The sequence below is a fragment of the Phyllostomus discolor genome, chromosome 6, assembly GCF_004126475.2.
Source record: "Phyllostomus discolor isolate MPI-MPIP mPhyDis1 chromosome 6, mPhyDis1.pri.v3, whole genome shotgun sequence".
Taxonomy (NCBI): domain Eukaryota; kingdom Metazoa; phylum Chordata; class Mammalia; order Chiroptera; family Phyllostomidae; genus Phyllostomus; species Phyllostomus discolor.
The window spans coordinates 148,629,710-148,649,087 of NC_040908.2; the positions used below are offsets into that span (position 1 = coordinate 148,629,710).

At 49.7% G+C, this 19,378-nt stretch overlaps 1 protein-coding gene across 6 annotated transcripts in view; it reads left to right on the top strand.

The window, feature by feature from the left end:
* The first annotated feature begins 4,146 nt into the window (after nt 1–4,146).
* The window catches only part of PRR5L (proline rich 5 like), a 69,256-nt gene continuing 54,024 nt past the window's right edge, over nt 4,147–19,378 (top strand). For 2 of the 6 annotated variants that reach the window (XM_028516440.2, XM_036029256.1), the window contains exon 1: nt 4,147–4,339. The gene's annotated coding sequence lies outside the window, so the exon portion shown is untranslated. Of the gene's footprint in view, nt 4,403–4,824; nt 4,892–7,125; nt 7,451–19,378 lie in introns of those variants that run through there. The other 4 variants (XM_036029251.1, XM_036029252.1, XM_036029254.1 and 1 more) reach the window with 4 other exon arrangements.

The following is a 19,378-nucleotide window of genomic DNA, read 5'->3' on the forward strand; positions in this document are numbered from 1 at the left end:
CTCTCCAATGAACTCTCCTGTGAGGCTGGGAGTTTCTCCCACTGCCGCCTCAAACCCCACAGGTGTTTCCAATCAGAGGTTTGAGGCTTGATTTTCCTGTGCTGGAACACTGGGTTGCATGGTCTTTTCTCGCTCCCCAGTTGTTCCTCCCAGTTTATCCACACACGGATGTGGGGCCGCCCGGTCTGACAGCCTCAGCGTCACCTGCCCTGGTCCTCCAGCTGCCACCTTGCCTAGAGTCCTTTCCACCCCAGCTGCCCATCTCTGCCCCTCCTACCGGTCTGGGTGAGTGTGTCTTCTTTAACTCCTTGGTTGTTGGACTTCCATACAGTTCGATTTTCTGCCTGTTGTGGTTTTGTTTTTGAATTTGTTGTTGTCCTTCTTTGGGTTGAGCAAGGAGGCACAGTATATCTTCCTATGGCTTCATCTTGGCCAGAAATCCCCCAGCTTCTTCTTGACTCAAGGCCTGTGTGCTGGTCATTTATTCTGTTTGGAATGTACTTTTGTTCCAAAGGAATGCCGCTCTTCTTTTATTTAAATCTCAACTCCAAAGTTATCTTCTCTGAGAGACTATCCTGATGACTTTAAATGAAGTCCTTTTCTCCTTCCCCCTAGTCCCTCTAGAATTCCACTTTGTCCTGGTCATGGCACAGAACGGTACTTCAAATGACGTCCTTTATGAGTTTGTTTCCATATTTATTGTTTGCCTTCTGCCTGTTGACGTTTGAGACTTTGTGTTCCTTGTTCACTGTGGCACTCCCAGTACTTGATACTAATAAGTGACCAGTCAGTACTTGGCAACCAACTCACTGATTTAGAATTGTGGAAAGGAATAATTGAAATTTGGGGAATCCAGGGGAAATTTGTATAAGGTTGCTAAAATTCTTTTCACATTTTTTAAAAGATTTAATTAATTTATTTTTAGAGAGAGGGGGAGGGAGAGAGAAAGAGAGGGAGAGAATCATCAATGTATGGTTGCTTCTCACACCCCCCTACTGGGGATCTGGCCTGAAACCCAGGCATGTGCCCTGACTGGGAATCAAACAGGTGACCCTTTGGTTCCCAGGCCAGCACTCAACCCACTGAGCCACACCAGCCAGGGCTCTTTTCACATTTAAGCTTTGCTCATTCAAGTCATTCTCAAAATACAGTCAGATCAAAGTGAATACCAGCCTCATTAGAGTGGGTGACAGATACTTCCCAAAGCCAAAGACAAAAAGGAGGGTAAAAACCAACATACCAGAAATACCCCATTGTTATTAAGAAAAGGGTGAAAACTAGGTTTTGTTCATATCTTCCAAAAATCTTCCAAAAACCCAACTTCAAGGTTCTCAGTGTTTCTACTGTGGAAGTTAAAAGGAGAGCAAAAGGAAGGTCCCTTAGTTTTCATTTGTGTATTAGGTTTTCCTGCTGTACCAAAGGTCACCGATTTTACACCCTGGTGTTAGATCAGATGCTGAGCTGATTTCTCACATGGTCCTGTTTTTATGGGCGGTGCAACACTGTTGATATATATGGAGTGCTTATGCAAGTTCTATATTTAGATGAGTATTCCTCATGAGTAACTACATTAACTTATTTTACGACTGGAACTCTGAAAACCTGAAAAACGGTGTACTCTAAGTCTGCACAGGCCTGGGGGACCTGCTGTACCCCTCACAGCCTCCGTACCAGGCATCAGCAAAGGCTCTTTCCAGGGCCTCTATTTTTCCATCTACATAGAGGAGCTAACTTATGGAAGGGTGTGATGTTTCCTTCCCTGGAATAATTTTCTGACATGGTGTGAGACATGGAAGTATCACGAATGGAGGCCCAGGCTGGAGGTCAGACCTTGAACACCTTAATTAACCAGACATTTACTTCCTACCTATCGTAGATCAGATCCTAAGGTATTAACTGCTGTGACTCTGTAAGACTGAAGTGCATTTCACTATTATGCAGAGATGGAAGTAGTCAATCAGACCAAGAGGGAGTATAGTGTGGTTCAAGAGCACTGAACTGGGACCAGGGATCCCTGCCCTGTCCTTTCTTGTCTGCGTAACTCTGGACAAGCACCCAGCCCTTCCCTGAACTCAGTCTGATAAGATGGGGGGGGGGGGGGGAGAAATGTGCGAAGGGGGATGGGATGGGCAGGCATTGTTATGGGAACAAAGGAGGGATGGAAGAGCAGGCCTCTGGAGGAGCAGGAAGTGGATGGTGGTTTTGATGCCAAGGCAGCCCCCTAGGGAGGCTCTCTGCTCCTTCTCCCTGTCTCGTCGCCCACTGACCTCTCCTTTCCCCCTCAGTTTCTTTTACTTCCGTGCTGGTCAAATTATGTGAGTCCAAGCAAATCTTGGTTAAAAAACCCAGTTGCCATGGAGCAGGGGAGAAAAATGCTATGAACCCCTGCCATCTTATGGCATAATTTCTGCTTACTCATACCTCTGGCCCCTCCTGATACGTGCCAGCCTCCCTTCTGTAGCTGCATCAGGGCCGGAGGAGGTGGGTGAGCAGGCTGGGAACAAGAGAGGAGGGAGTGCCCTGGCTTGTGGCAAACTGGAAACTGCGTGCCCTGTCTCAAGGGGAGAGAAGTGCTTCAGCTCTAGCTGATTGTGGCTGTGCGGGCCTGCGGCACGAGAGAAGGCAGGTTTTCCCAGCTTTTCAAAGCAAGCTGAACATCTGTGTTTTTTGTGAAGTTTTCTGATTTTTTATGTGTGAGCGATTGTTGTTAAAAATGTTGACACAACATTGGCAATCAAAGTATATACATCTAACATACATCTAGCTGGTCCTCCCAGACCTGTGGGATAATTCTAGTAATAATAGCTTAATATCTGTTAAATCCCAGCAGAGATTCTAAGTGCTTTCTCAGTAGGAATTCATTAAAGCCTCACAACAACTCTAGGAGATAGCTACTACGTTGTCCCACTTTCGTGCTTGCAAACTGAAGCATAGCAAAATTAAGTGACTTGGTTCCTATCCTTGCAGCTAGTAAGAGGAGGTGGTACACACACCTTGACCTTCCGACTCCAGGCTTTGGCTCAGAAGCCCTCAGCTGCCTTGAAGACCTAGCTCAACTCCCCTCCCAGGTAGCTGCCTCCTCAAGCTTTTCTTTCCCCAGCACGTGCCTAGGGCCAAGTTCATTCATTGTATACCATTCCTAGGATAAGATTTGAAGTCTCTCCTTCACCCTGGGGTTTGTACTGAGAAAACTGGGGCTTTCACTAATGTCACTGGGCAAGTGGGGCACCCAGAGCTCCACCAATTCCCCCTCCCCTTTGGGCCCACCCTGACCAACAACCCTTCCATAGGCTTTGTAAGGTCACTGTGCTCAAAATAAACACGATTTTTTTCTCTGTTTCGACTTAAAAAGACACATCTTTTCTTCAGCAAATGTCACTGTGGTTTCAAAGCCTAAGTGTGATGTGTAAGCGGGCAACATTTTTAAAGTATTTCCTGCTCAACCATAGGGTGAAATTATGCAAGCCAGTGAGTCCTGAAAAACAGCTGCATCAAATTCTTAACACCTGCAAAAAAAAAAAGATTTCAAAATAATTTTACATTGTTTTTAATTTGGGGATTGGTTGGTTTTCTGTTCTTTCAAACGCTGAAGGACCTCCCAATTTATGAAACCTTCAGTGGAGAATTTGGGAGCTTTAGAAAGAGGTTTGCAAGTCCGAGGGAGACTTCACTGAATTTGTATTTTCACGAATGCACTTAAAACAACTTCTGGAATGGGCCTGGGGTCCGTTCCTCAAAACAACAAAAGTGTCCGGGCTCCAGTTCCCCAGTGAGTCTCAGCATCGCATCGCCCTTGGGCTTCTTGGTAGTGTTTCCTGTCGTGGGGGCCTGGGGGGGGTGATACCATCGTGGGGGGTGGGAGATCTTGTCCTGTGTGAGGGAAATGCAGGACCGAGCTCCCTTGACCTGTTGCATCCTCCCGGGCTTTTCAAGTTAAAGAGTTGGATTTCCTGAAATTGTTGAACTGGATGACGGTGCGGGCGCCCCCTTCCCCCTTCTCCCCCTCCCTAGCAGGGCGCGAGCTGCTGCTGGGGAGGAGTGGGATGGAGGGCGGTGGGAGCCCTTGGAGAGAAACTGAAGCGATGAACCCAGGACAGGAAAAGTGGGAGGAGGAGGAGGCGGGGGTGGGAGGGGGAGGAGGCCGTAAGCTGAGAGAGGAGGGAAACGTGTCACCATCCCGGCTCTGGGAGCTCTGCTGCGGCTGGGGTTGTTGACTCGCGCTGGAGAGCACTTGCGGCTGGATGGGACCCTGCGGAGGGCAGAGCTACGAGAGGACCGAGGTGGGTGAGCTGGACCGAGCGTGGCGGGGTGCGCCGTCCAAGTTGCTCCTTTCTCTCGGGTGAGAAAACTTTCTCGGGAAGACCGGAAACTTTTTCCTGGGCTCGCGGCGTCTGGGGAGGAGGTGAGCTGCGGGTGTGCACGACTCGAAGTGACTCACTCCCGGGACTCAAGGGGGTGACTGGGGAAGTCTCCGGAAGGGGCAGAGTTGTTGGCTCAGCAGTGGCACAGGATTGAGAACAAAATCGCCGGGCACGCCGGGCACAATCCGGTGGGGCACAGGGAAACAGGGCGTCGCATTTGGGGCTACTGGCTAGGGACCCCTGCGAGGTTGAGTATCTTTGGATTAGACGCTGCCTGTAGAGTCCTGGACTCGAGAGCCCCTAGTGGGGAGGGGAAAGGCAAGCCCCGCGTCCACGACTTACTGTGGGCGAGGCACCATTGTGGGCTGGGATGGAGGATGCCACCAATCGTGGGACCCACGCTGAACCAAGAGATCGAAAAAGAAAGTTTGCTTGTTTGTTTCTCTCATTCTCCATCGGCCTGCGGGATAGCCCCGAAAGAGCCCATCTTTTCCTGCTGTTCCCCTTTTTTCCGGAGGGAGGCGTGGGAGGTGAGTGTGGGGAAAGGAGCAGCTTTGTCCCGCGCGCGCGGCTGGACGTGCACCGCACACCGGAGACTGGGCTGGGGCGGGTGGCTCTCAGCTCCTGCCGTATCTCCTTTCACTTCATCTTTCCCGCCCGCCCTCCATTTGGCCAGGCTTTCTCCTGCGCACCTACTATGGGCGCGCAGCCTGCTCACTGCACACAGGGGGCGCTCTGGAGCCCCCGCCTCAGCAACTGGCGATCTTGCCTTCCCAGCCCTCCTCCTAGGGGCGGCCGCTCCGGGTCAGAACTGGTTGTGTTACTTGGAAATAGTGCTTCAGAAGTCGGCCCTGCGTGCCTCCCTGGTTGGGAGTAGGGTTTTCCCCTGTTCTACCCGGCCCCTGCCCTCGGTCACATGCCGCCGTCTCTACCCCCTCGGTGCCAGGAACCCGCGTTTTGTTCGTCAGCAGTGAGGCGGCGAGTATTTATAGATGCCACTGCAATCCTGCGGTACGCAGGGTTTCAATTATACCATACGCCCTATAAGACCGACGGCTCACGCGCGCCGCTCAGCCGCGCATCTGCTCAGAAGGCCAGTGCAGAAAAAGCTCTAGCCTGGGGGTTTCCTAGTGGAGGTACAGTTCTGGACCACACCAGACATGCAAATTCAAATGACCCATGCAAAGGACCAAAGCAATCACGAAAGCTAGGGGTACAGATTGTCCCCGTCTTCTGCCATCCACCCCCACCAAAAGGTGCTTGCTGATCAAGCCTCGGAAACTGCCCTTTTTGACCTCCTTCCGGTGGTCCTGACCACCCTGCGTTGCAGACTTGACATTTCATCGGCCTAAATGTGGCAAAATGTCACAGGGTTGCGCTCTGGTAAATTGTTGTTCTAGGGTGGGAGGCTCTGTTGATAACATGCAGCAGCATGTGAGTCAGGAGGGGAAATGGAGCTTGCAGAAATTAATGTAGCCACGTTTTAAATTTAGCTTGTGGTGTGAGGTTCCTAGTGCGACTGAGAACAGCGGGGCTCTCCTCTGTCAAACCTAGCTGGCCTGCCTTCTCGTTGCAAGACTGAGCTGTGGAATCTGACCTAGCGTGCTGTGCAGAGCATGGAATGTGGCAGATAAGGGAAACTATGCCTGCCTGGTCAATTCACAACTGTTGTCCTAGGTTTTTCCGACGGCATCCTTTCAGTATTTTATTGACGCTTCTAATAGCCGGAACCATTAGCAGTGTAAAAAAGAAAGGCATCAGAGATAAATTAGTCTATTTTTCTTTCTCTCTCTTTCCCTCTTCTCTGCTTTCTCTCTCTTCCTTCTGTCCTTCCTTTGTCACATAATAGTGGCTCAATTATTTGGGATAAAAACCCCAATCCTGTCTTTAGAACCCTTTTAAATTGCTATGTGAGAATTTCATGCTGGTCATCCGGAACTAAATCATAATCTTTTTTGTTCATTGATGATGGATGTGGAATACTTGAACCATTTATCAATAGCAAATTGAATTTAGTAAGGACTCTGTGGATTTCTTAATCATTTCTCTAGCCTAAGGTTTTGTGGCATGCATGTGCATATTTTCCTGTGGCCATTCCTTTTGTGCTGTCCTAGTACGAGATAAAATATATCAAAATCTTTCTAGAATTGCAAACTTTTCCCTTTTAATCTTTTTTTGCAGAGCTAGGTCAGTGGAGAATTGATTTGAGAAATAGAGTTCGAGCCCCTCTGAAATTTCCCTACTGTGTTTAACCTGTCATTGAAGTTTGTTCCCTAGAGTTGCCTCTCTATATACAGAATGCAAATGCTTGGTAAAGACAATGCTTGTAGAAACTATCATTTGTTAACAACTTAGTGTGAATTCATATCTCAGTTTGTTGAAATTCGGGAATCAAATATTTTGTGAGTTTTTTATGGGAGATGGGGTTAAGAATTTGGGAACAGAGAGTTACCCTCTTTATTTAAAAAAAGATTGTATTTATTTTTTTAGAGAGGGAAGGGAGGGATAAAGAGAGAGAGAGAGAAACATCAGTGTGTGGTTGCTGGGGGTCATGGCCTGCAACCCAGGCATGCACCCTGACTGGGAATCGAACCTGCAATACTTTGGTTCACACTCCGTGCTCAATCCACTGAGCTGCACCAGCCAGGGCTGAGTGTTACCATCTTTACAAGGCAAGATCCCACCTGGAGCCAAGAGGGAGGAAGGGAGCGTAGGTGATGCAAAGTGGTGCTGACACATAAGAGGTGAATTTGAGTTAATTCACATTTTTGTTAAGGGCTGGGGATCTGAGGTTTGCTTTGAAACGTGAACAGTTAAATGAGCCAACTTATGTATTGGGCAAATACTGAGAGCCAGGTACAACCATGGTGACGTTATCTGAGCCTTCCAACAACCTGAGTGGTTAGATATTCTATTCTCCACTTTAAGATGTGAAAACGGAGCTTCAAGAGGCTCTTGACTTTCCTGAAGTAACACAGCCATTAACTTAAGCTCTTTGTTCTTTCCAGTACATTTTGATCTCTAACCTTGAAGGCCTTCCAGGAAGAACCCAGGGTCAAGGTAGTCAAGAAGATCCTAGGTGTTCACATGTAAGTTTCCAGATGGGAAGTCGATCCCAGAGCAGAGCAGGAACTCTGAAAGGAGGGGACAGGATGGGAGGTGGGTGAGCACTGGAGACACTGAAGGGACAGTCTGCAGAATTCTGGCAGTAGCTTTTCCACGGAAGATGGAGAGAGGCGCTGTAGGTAGTGTGACCTGGCAAGGGATGGCTTTCACGTTCCAGAGCAGGACCTGGCAACCAGCCCCGTGTGCCAGACCAGGTGCCCAGGGGAGAAGAGCTGGGAAGGAAGTACCTCAGCCTCCCTTGGCATGCCTTCTGCGCTGGAGATGCCAGTGAGAATCCTCAGGTTAGAGTCCATGTAAATTAGGGCACCCGCGAGACCTGTTTTCATTTTAATTGGACTTGGCCCTTTGAGGTTGCATTTGTCCAGTCACTCTCTTTAAACACTCTTTTCTTATGCTTTGCCAGTTTTTGGCCTTTGTAGATCAATTCTTGCATTATATTTAGAGGAGAGGGAGAGAGAGAGAGAGAGAGAGAGAGAGAGAGAGAGAGAGTGAGCTCAAGGGAGTGAAAGTGAGAGAGAGGAAAGAAAGCAGAGGTTAGTGATTACCTAAATTGGATTAAGTTCTGTCTAGCAGGGTTTGAAGAAATACTGTTTGCTCTCTAATTACCATCAACCAGGAATTTAAATGGTCTATTAAATTTGACTTCTTTTTTTTTTATATCCTTGATTGTTCCAGCTCCAACATATCCTGGGATTTTGGAGGCTTTTTTCTCTTCCTGAAAAGTGCAGAGGACATTCTCAGCCTCTGTACTACCCTCTTTTTTAAAAAAAATAGTGCATTTCTGTAGCAGGATAATAAATATTGTATATACTGGCGCCATTCAAAAGCAGAAGCTCACAGCCGGGTTCAGCTGGCCCCGTCCGCCTCTGGGGAGCAAGGCAGTCAACCAGGTTCTTTGTCAGAAATTGAAGGACACCTGCTCGAAGCTTTCTGGACAGTGTGGCTTGTTCATTTTTTCCCCCTATAGTAAAAGGATAGGCCTAGAATGAACATCAGCCACCTTTACTCTGTGTTTGCACTTTGAGAAAACATGTGAGTGTTCCTTATCAAAGTGTGTGGTGTGTGCACTGTGGGGATGGGACTAGGCTGTGGCGACTTGAGTCGTCACGGGGGTGAACTTGGGGCATCACCCCAAGAGAGTGCCTAATGGGCCTGACCCTGTTCTGGGCCCTAGGGTGCCGAGGGGTCAGCTGTGCCCAGAAGGGTTTGGGAGAGCAATGAAACTCACCAAAAGATCTCCCTCTTTTGATCGTGGCCTATGGGAAAACGTGGGCCTGTGTCAACATCTCCCCCCGCTACTGCCCAGTCAACCTGTTGTAATTACCTGTGCGGTTTGTTTTGCATAGAATCGTGCAGTACAGAAAAGCATGTATTGGCCTCGCTAGGCTGTCATTTTCTTTCCTCCCCTCAGTTTTGAGGCGTGGACATTTCTGTCACGCACCCGTAGGTGTTCTGGTTCCACTCCGGCTGCTTGCCAATCACCAGCAACACCTTCCGTTTCTTGCTTCTCTCCTCGCTGGTCCCAGAACTGCCTGCTGTTCTGTTGGTTCTTTTCGCCGCAGGCCGGGTACTGTGTTCTGTGGAAGGCATCTGTGCCAGCCGTGAGGTTTCTAGCAGATACTAGGATTCAGGGACCCCTTGGGGCTTCCTCAGCCGTTCAGGAACTAGACTGTATGTCAGCTTAAGCTGAGCCAGCCTGGGAGAATACCTGAGAGAATGTGTCTCTGTCTTTTTCCCAAGGACTGGGGCACGAGTCCAGCAGGGGCCGTGACCTGCGTCTGCATTTTTCTGAACTGAGCTGCCTCAGACCCTGCCACAACCTGTTCATGACCTCAGCTGCGTAAATCCTCCGTGTAAACCCTTTTACACTTGGCGGTTCATTCTAAACACTGCTTTGCAACGGGCTCGGGATCACTCCCCAGCTGTCTCCTCCAGGGCAGACCGTGCCAACTGCTGCCGTCAGTCGGGAGGACTCTGCTCCGGTTTGCTGGCCGCTGGGGTCGCCACTATGGCAGCCGCGTGGTCACGTTCATTGTCAAGTATCTGGAGGAAAAATTGGTGGGCCACCTCGGTCCTCCTTTGTGGTGTTCTGAGATAAGTTAACAAAAAATTCTTTTGTTGAAAAGAATTGTTATTCTATTACAGCTGTCCCAATTTTTCCCCTTTGCTCTCTCCTGCCTGCCACCCCCACTCCCACAGTCAGTTCCCACCCTGGTGCCCATGCCCATGGGTCCTTCATACAATTTCCTTGACTAGACCCTTCCCTTTCTTCCCCCCTGTATTACCCTCCCCTTCCCTAATAAAAAAAATTCTTGACCAACAGGACAGTCATTTCCTTCTAGGCTTCACGAAAGCCCCTTAAACACCTAAAAGGTCGGTATCCACTCTGCAGAGAGGAGAGCTGTTGAAACAGTTTGGGCGCTGGTCCCACGTGGCATCTTGGGACGACACAGGTCAGGGAATTGAGATTACAGTCTGATCGAGGCTCTACCATGGGCAAGCCATGGGACCAGGGGCTAGTTGCTCTGTTGTCCAGGGTCCCAGTTTTCCTGTCTGCAAAACCATGAGATTGTCCTACTTCGGAAGTTCCTTTCTGTTCCAAAATTCTGGGTTGGCCAAGGGAGTGTGGTGGCCTAGAGCAGGGCTCAGACTGCATAGGAACCACCTTTGGGTCTCATTAAACCAAAAATCTGACTCAGTGATGCTAGATTGGGGCTGGAATTTCTAACAAGCTCCGAGGTGGTGTTAATTCTGCTGATTCTCAGATCACAGGTTAAGAAGCCAGGCGCTAGAGTCTAAATCACAGTTTCCCAGCCTTGACCGTATTGACATTTCCAGCCGGACAACTTGTTGTGAGGCAACTGTCCTGTGCATTGCAGAATATTTAGCAGCATCCCTGGCCTCTGCCCAGGAGATGCCTGTCGCATCATCCATCCCCATTCCCCACAGTTATGACAACCCAACATGCTTAAAGACATTGCTGAACGTCTCCTGGGGGAAGGGAGGGACGGCAACATCACTCCACTTAGGAATGTTGGTCTAGACCAGTGTTTTCAAGCCTGGTTGTGTATCAGGGTCACTTAGAAGATGTCTAGTAAGTGCAAAAGCCTGGAGGTCTTCTCTTTGAAATTCTGGAAAAGTAGATGTTCTGAACTTGAGTCCCAGTGTGACCCTCCATAGCTGTGGGACCAGAGTTCACAGGCTCCGAACCAGAAATTCTTCAGTTCTAGAATAGGGGTAATGATGGTACCTGCTTCATCGGGCTGTTGGGGAGATCAAATGAGATGACTTGACATTGAACTTGGAAACTATAAAGTACTGTGTAGATGTTAGTAGTGAATATTATACCACAGGCCTCTGGAGTTTTGTTTGATTGGTCCAGTTCCTTTGTTTATTTTTCCCAGGACTGGGTTCGTCTTCCCTCTGGCCTGTCGCAGTGACCTTCGCCCTGTCTCTCCTCCGCATTCCTCCAGCCCTGGGCTCGGTGTCCTGCAGTCACTCTAACCCAAGGGCCTCACGCTCGCATTACAGCCTGTGGGCCAAGCTCTGTCATCAGACGGGTTTTGTTTGGTGTGAATGGTGTTTTTCTGCTTGTTGCTATCCCCCCTTGGCCTTTTAACCATGGTCTGCTCTCTGCCTCAACACCCTCCTCCCTCCCCCCAAGGCATTGAGTTTGCCATCCTTGCCTTTGGCCTCCTGTCCTTTTCTTTATCTTTAATCACAACCAGTTATTCTTCCCTTTTCTGCAGTAGTGGTAGAACCGTATCTGGCTCATCTTGGTGCCTGGGGGAGTAGGTGCTCAGCAGATATTTGTTGAAATGTGGTATGTTCATTCTACCCTTTCCCGTCACAGATAAAAAAGCATATCCATTGAGCTTTACTTATGGCAGCTTGTTTTGCCTTCCCAAAATTTCTTTCCCGGTTTCTAATGTCCATATTCTTGAGCAGAACAGGGCAAGAAAACGGGGAACTCCTTTTTCAGTTGGCCTTCCATTCGTGTTGCCTTGTAACTGGAGAAGGTGACCCAACCTTTCTGCCTTAATCTTGTTGCAACTGCCCATCTTCAACCACAGCCCTTGGTGTCCAGTTGCATTTATAACATTTCTTTTGAGTATTTCCTGCAAGAACATGAGCCCCTTGCAGGGGGTTGGGGGGGGTGCAGATACTCCATTCTTCTTTCCTCTGGTGTTGAAAGCACTTGAGTTGAACTCCTGACCTCCGGGAAATGATCAGATCTGAGAGCCCATATGGCTTTCTGACCCCCTATTCAAGGCTCTTCTACCTGACTACGTGACACGGGCAGAAGTTTCCTCTCCCTTCATCTCCTTTCCTTATGAAAAAGCATTTCATCCTCTTCCTGCAATTGAGAGAGTGCAACTAATTGTTAATAAGTAGCACATGTTCGTCTAGAGCCCATTTCCCCGCAGTTGAACTCGAGCTGGCTGCCAGACAGTAGCTTTGGCCTGCTCTGTCACCCACCGGGGTTTTAAGTATGTTACAGGTCAGAAATGCAATTGCTCACGTCATGGTCTGTCAAGCTCCCACTTGCTTGTGTCTGGACTTTTCGGTTTATCCTCTGATAGAGGCATGGCAGAATCGCCCTGGAGGGCGTTATTGTAGGCCACACCCAAATAATTTGCACTCCAAGAAACTCGACACTTACAAGTGGGCCGGATAGCTGAGTAAATGAGATGTGTGGTTATTCCCCACAGTTTTGCTTGACTGGTACCAAAGCAGGGGATTTTTTGGTGATTACACAGTGGTTTGCAGGCCAGGGTGGTGATGATGACGTGATGAAATAATTACTGCTCGACGAGTCTAAATCGTCAGTGCTCCGAGTCCCGTGGACGTTGAGCTGCCGCTGTTGGAGACAAACACTGGAGCTCGCAGTGGTTACCGCTGCGCAATTGCAGATTTCCAGACCCTCCTGTCTTCTGCATGTCAGTGGAGTGCAGAGAAAGTTGTCTCATTCTCCCTGTGGAGCCTTTTCCACAGTCCACCCTTGACCCTTAACATTTTCTCCTTTGTAGCAGTGTCCGTCCCTTGGCCGGCTTTTGTCTCCTAAGGGTTGCGAAGTTGGTCCTCAGTCAAAACAAACATGCTGTGCTGTGCAGAAGGTGCCTCCCCTCTGCCTCGCTCATAGGCTCCACTGACCAGCAAACGGACCTAGGGTTCACGTTCAGAAATGCTTAGCTGGACCCAAGCTCAGTCAGCTGTGAAGGGGATTTTTCTGGTCCCTTGGACATGGGAAGGCCTTTCTTTCCAGTGGCTTGAAAGTCCACATTTCGTTCCATCATTCAAGAATATTTCCTGGGCCCCATGCATGTGGCCAGCCAGCCCTGTGCTCACAGCAGGACACTGCAGTGAACCCGGCAGGCAAGGTCGTTGACTTTGAGGAACTTACACGCTATGAGGAATAGTCAGACAGTGAACATGTAAACAAACACGATGACTTCAGCTGGCTTGGTAAGGGCCACAACGAAACAAAGCCTCCTTCCTGTAAGGGCCAGAGTGCACTTGCTGCCTGTGCTTGCTGCCTGGACACGGTAAGAAGCTGTCGGTGATGGCCAAGACGGGAAATCATGGGTGGCATTTAGCTCTCGCCCACGTGTGTGCAGACATGAGGGTTGCCTAACAAGGGGGTGAGGAACTCAAGGCCCTGGAATCAAAAAAGATCTGACTCTGGGTCCCTCTTACCAGACTGACTTTGGGCAAGTTAATTCCCATCTTCAGTCTTGTCAGCTGCAAAGTGGGAATAATGAAACCTCCTTCAGTGGTGTAGGGTGGAAATGAACTGAGAGGACAGGCGCTGACAGAGCCTTGTCGCCACCCTGACCATCGCAGAGACGCAGCCTCTCATGGTAGACACTATGCATAAAACAGCCTCGTTAGGCAATTGATTTGCAAAATGGCCTGACTGCGCTTGCAAACCTACTTCTGACTTGGTTTCCATCCAGTGGGCAAGGCCTGGTGTGTGGAGTTCAGATCCAGTTTCCCAGGCTGGCTCAGTGGGTCCTGTTTGCCGTGTGTTTCTTTTAGCCATACCCCAGGTGCTGCTGGCCTGCACGGTGTGAAGAGTGGATCCGGGTGTGTGTACAACGCAAGGAGGAATTGAGCACTCAGTGGGTGGTGGGGTAAGAGTGAGAGCTGGCTGGTTAAGAGGCTGGCCCGCTGGGTGATGTGGTAGATGGGAGTGGAGACATCAGCGGAAGGTGCTGGGTGTGTGCTGTGCTGCCTACTCCCTCAGAGGTGCCCAGGCTCTCACGTGGGGGCTGAATGCGTACCTGGCGATGCTGAGAGATCGTCATGGCCACCGACTAGGCTCTTAATTAGTTGATAAGTCAGAAGATCTAGGGAAGGGAAGGGACTTGCCCAAGCCCACAGTGGCTGGTTCTTGCAGGCTTACATTATACCTGGCTTAGGCGCTGGCTCAGAGGTGGGACATGGCTGGTGGCCGTAGCTGCGACGGGAGAAAATAAAGGTCACAGACCTGTACACTGGGTTCCCGAAGTGCTGGTCGGCTCGGTGAATGAGGTGCCAACACTTACAGATCAGGTGATTTTCCATTTTTAAACATCTGCATTTCTGGCTTTTCTTGGAAAATTCACATCTGGCAAAACTGGGCTTATGTCCCGAGATGGTAAAAGCCAGATTGGACTGAGTCATGGCGTGGCCGCCTCCTGGAGCCTGGGCGGCCTCGTCCCCTCTCTGTGATGTTCCAGGCCTGGACCTGGGGGCGAATATGTATTACACGGTGCAAGAAGGAAAGAAAGTGGTCCTTCCTTCTAGCTTCTGTTCTTACCAGGGCTTGTTTTCGGGCCCATGTGTCCTTACTCAAGGCAGCTCCTTGGTGGAATAAGCGCTGAATAAATACGTTTGTGTTGAAGGAGTGAATGGACTGTAATTGATCGGGCACTGAGCTTGGGGTGAGAAACCAAGTGTGGATCCCGAGTTCCTGCAAACAGCTGAGTGACTCTGACCAAATCCTACAACCTGTATTTTTGTTTTGTTTCGTTTTTTTTTAGAGAGCAGGGAAAGGGGGTTCGCTGTGATTCATTCTTGCTTATTTGAATAAGCAGTACATTTTCATGTTTTAAAATCCAAAAGTACAAGAAGGTTTATCGAGAAAATTCTTCCCCACGGTTTTTCCACCACCCACCCAGCTAGCTCCCTTCCCTGTGGGAAACCTGGGCTAACAGTTTCCGGTTTGTCCTTTCAAAGATATTTTGTGCACACATAACAAAATATGTAAATGCTCTTTTTTTTTAATAGATGGAAGCATAATACATATACTCAGGATTCTGCATTTAGCTGTTTAGCACACTTTCATTTGCAGGGGTGTCTAACCCACAGCTCGTGGGCTGCACGTGGCCCAGGATGGCCGTGAATGTGGCCCACCACAATTTGTACTTTTACTTAAAACATTATGAGATTTTTTTTTTTTTGGTTTTCATTAGTGTTTGTGTGTTTAATGTGTGGCCCAAGACACCCCTTCTTCTCCCAAGGTGGCCCAGAGATGCCAAACGTTTGGACACCCCTGCAAGTGTTCCCCAGAGAGCACCCCGATCAGTGCATGGAGAGCTCTCGCCTTTTGGGGGAGCCTGCAGGATTCTTGCACGTGGGATACCACAGGTTACACAGCCGGTCCTCTGCTGCTGAGCACTTAGGTTCTTTCCAACCTGCTGCTGGTGTAAAGAAGGCTGCAGTGAAATCCCTTGTTACGTAAGTCACGTGGCATGCCTGGAGTAAAATTCCTGAAGTAGAATTGCTGGGTCAGAGGCTATAGCCTTCGTCATTTCAGTGCGGTCTTGTCAAATCTCCCTTCAGAACAGCGGCCCCACACTGCTCTCCTTCCAGCAGTGCGTGAGAGGGCCCGTGGCCCCACCCCCTGGGCCTCTGTCACCTTTTGGAGCCTATGACGGTTTAGTGAAGAACACGGTGTTATATAAAAATATTACTGCTAGCTACAGTTTTTTTTGGAGGGGTGGTACCCTACTAAGGGCCAGGCCATGAGCTAGGTCATCTTGTTTAATCTTAACAGTGTTGAGAGCAGTGTCACCCTCAGTGGACACAGGAGGAAGCTGAGATGCAGAGAGTTCGAGTCACTTGCCCAGGTCACCCGGCTAATCCATTGTAGAAGCTGGATTTAAACCTACGGTGATCTGACTTCAATACAAGGATGTGTTCGTATGGCAAAGCCACACGTAGTTTTAGGTGTTGGTGTTCTCAGGTGACCCTTCCGTTCCTGTGTCCCTCCCAGCTATAGCACCTCTTGCATGGCAGGTTCATGTGCTCGTGCATCACATATCTGTGAATTCCCGCCCTATACTCCCTGGGGATGCATCTGAGGATGGGATAGACATATTCCCTGTCCTTATGGACCGCCCAAAACCAATAAGAAGTTGTTTCATAGGATTCGTTGTGGTAGATTGTGACAGGACAACAAAGGAGGTGAGGGGGCGGCCTGTGGGGTGATGGGACTGAAGCAGGGGCAGGCGTGGAGGAGGGGCTCTGTGAACAGGTGAAGGACTGGCGATGAAAGGTGTGGGCCTGAACCTGGAGAAGCGGGTGGGAAGTATCTCACACAGAGGCCACAGCATGTGCGAAGGTCCTGGGGTAGGCAAGAACAGGTGGTGTTGGAGGGAAGGAAGGAAGGCCAGTGAGCCTGCCTGCAGTGGTGGGAGGTGAAGGCCTGAGGCTGGGGTTTGGGGATTTATTCTAAGAGCTCTGCAGAGCCTCTGAAGGCATCAAAGCTCTGGGGTGATGTGAGCATGGCCGGTCCTGGACTGTTGGGTTCTGGCCCCAGCACCACCTGTCACAAGCCGTGTGACCTTCTACAGGTTAAACACTTGGGCACTCCGTTTCCTTCTCTGTAAACTGCGGCCAGTAACAGCATCCTGGAGGTTGTGAAGATCAGACAAGGGCATTCACACATTTTGAGTGCTACAGACACGTGAAATGTGTGGTCCATGTTGACTCGGTACACATGAGTACACATGTAATACATACGTTTCCCCCAAATGCGATCGGTGCAGTCTGATGATTTCTGAGCTGACCTATTTCACTGGAGATTTTGGGTGCAGACCCCCGACAGTCATTTTAAAACCACTGAGAGGGTTCATGCTCCGTGCCTGCTCCATCCACAACTGGAACTCATTGATTGAATGGCGCTAGCATTGTCGTCCTCGTCCTCACAAAGAGAATTCTGGCTGCAGTTGGAGAGTGGACCCGCCGAGTGAAGTGACATTATCTAAGTCTTGAAGGATGTGGCCCTTGGTTTCGGTGTTCCTGTCCCGGGCGAGAGTTCTGCGCTGGGGACCCTGGCGGGTGGGAGGTCCTGAGCGGAGCGTGTAAGCCGGCTGCCTGCCCGGTTCCCCTGGGAACTGGCTTTTCCTCATTTTTGGGCGGTCACATCAGACTGTGCTGAGTTTTCTCTGACTTTGTTGTTTACTCGCAGAATGGCTTTTTCCTGGAAGCCTCAGAGTCATTAGAAGCCGCCCACTTCTTTATTTTAAGTTGTGCCATTCATCTACTTCCCTTTTCAGTGTCAGGGTTGGTGCCTTAGTGGAATTTATTTGCATTTTCCACTGAGAGTTCCGCCTCCTTCTGCCCGCCGGCCCCGCCCCCTGGCTGTGCCCCTCCCGGTGCCCTTCCCTGTGCCCCTCCCTGCGCCCCAGCTGGGGCTGCAGGGATGAGAGAGCCCCACCTCACCGTCTTTTTCTCCGGAAAACTTGTCCCAGTTGCTGAGTGTGGAGCTTCTCAAACAAACCCCCGCTGGGTGAGCCCGGGAGAGCGTGCACAGCGATGAGGCCGGATAATGCAGTAACTGCCACTGTGCTTCACGAATCTGGGACCCAGCCTTCCAGATAGTGGACGTGAACCCTTTAAGCGCCAAAATACTTAGCCTTTAAATAATTTTTGAAGCATGATTTTCTAAATGTTAAGTGCATTGGCCCTCCAGAAGAGAACACCTACCAAAACACTGCCTTTTTTTTTTTAACCGACACATTAGGCAAAGAACTTTCTGTGATGATGATGATGATGATGATGATGGTGGCGGTGGTTGAACTGTATCCTCCCAAAATCTGTATGTTGGAGACCTAGCCTCCAGCCCCTCAGAAAGTGAATGTGTTCAAAGACAGAGCCTTTCAAGAAGGGAGTGAAGTTAAAACGAGGTGGTCAGGGTGGGCTCTGACCCAATCACGAGGCAAGGAAATTTGGACAGACCGAGAGAGACACCGGGGAAGCTCACCCACGGAGGAAAGGCCGCGGGAGGGCGCGGTGAGATGGTGGCCATCTGCAAGCTGAGGCGGGAGGCCTCAGCGGAAACCAAACCGGCTGACACGTTGGCGTCCAGCCTCTAGAACTGTGAGCAAATGAATGTCTGTCGTTTAAGCCTTTCACTCTGTGGTATTTGGTTACGGCAGCCCTAGAAGACTAATACAGTGGTGATGGTGGTAATACAAATAAATAATGGGTACCATGTATCAAGTACTTCCCGCATACCAGGACAGTTTTAAACCTTAGCTGAATCATTCCATCCAACCCCATACCCATCCTAAGTCACTTGCCCTGGTCACAGGGTAAGCCTGACTCTGCCATCTTTGCCTAAACCTCCGCCTAGAGCCTGCATAGTTCCAGGAATCATGCCAGGCACTTCATAGGCAGCTTTTCTCATCACCACAACTCTCCAAGGTAAGTCTGGCTATTCGTATTTTTCCAATGTAGGGACTGCAGCTCAGAGTGATCCCAGGCTACACAATGAGTGCATTAATTTCTTGTGGCTGCAATCACAAATTTCCACAACTTTGGTGGCTAAAAACAATAGCAATTTATTCTCTCACAGTTCTGGAGGTCAAATGTCCAGATTCAAGGGGTCACAGGGCCATATACCCCCTCTAGCGGCTCTAGGGGACAATCCCTTCCTTCCTTCCTTCCTTTCTTTTCGCCCACAACATCCCAATTTCTAGCTGACTTTGGGGGATCTGTTTCTTTTCTTCTCCTGCTTTGGTGGCTGCCGGCATTCCTTGGCTTGGGGCTGCATCCCTCCAGTCTCTGCCTCCTGTCTTCACATCACCTTCTCCTCTTTGTCAACCTGTGTGTTTTTCTTCTGTCTCCAGTCTCCTTCTGCATCCCTCTTACAAGGATATAGGTGATTGTATTTATGGGCCCACATGGATCCTCCAGGACAAACTCCTTCTCTCGAGATCCTTAGCTTAATCCCATCTTTTGCCATCTAAGGTAATGTTCAGAGGTCCTGGGGACTAAGAGGTGACTCTGTCTCTGGGGCACCAGTTTTCCTGCCCACCCCAGCCAGTGAGTGGCAGAATGAGCATCAGTGCCAGGGTTTGTCTCATTCCAAAGCCTCAGGAGACGCCTCCCGCTTTGGCGCTCCAGGCCTGGTGCACTTTCTGGGCTGTGGTGGGGGCGGGCGTTTGTCACAGTGTGGAGCTAGCTAACGATCACCGGGCCCTTTGACCCAGCAGTTCCACTTCTGGGAATGTACTCCGCACAGATGGTCACGTGGTTGCGAAGAAGGGCAGATGTGCTCCTCCTCTGCCGTGACACAGAGCTGGAAACTCCTGAAATACCCACCTGTAGGGGACTGGTTAAACTAAGTGCGGTATCCCCTACATGAACTAGTTAAGAAACCATGACAAATAGCGAAGTAAGATACATACATAGTGACATGGGCAGACGGCCATGATGTATCGTTAAAAGAACAGTTTACCCATTTTTATTAAAATACGTGTGCACATATGTGTGGTTCTTAAGAATTAAATGACATTAAGATTCAGTTCCTCAGCCACGAAACCACATTTGAAGGGCTCAGTAGCGAGGCACACGTGGCCCGCGGCTGTCACAGCAGACAGCACAGCTGGAGAGCGTTT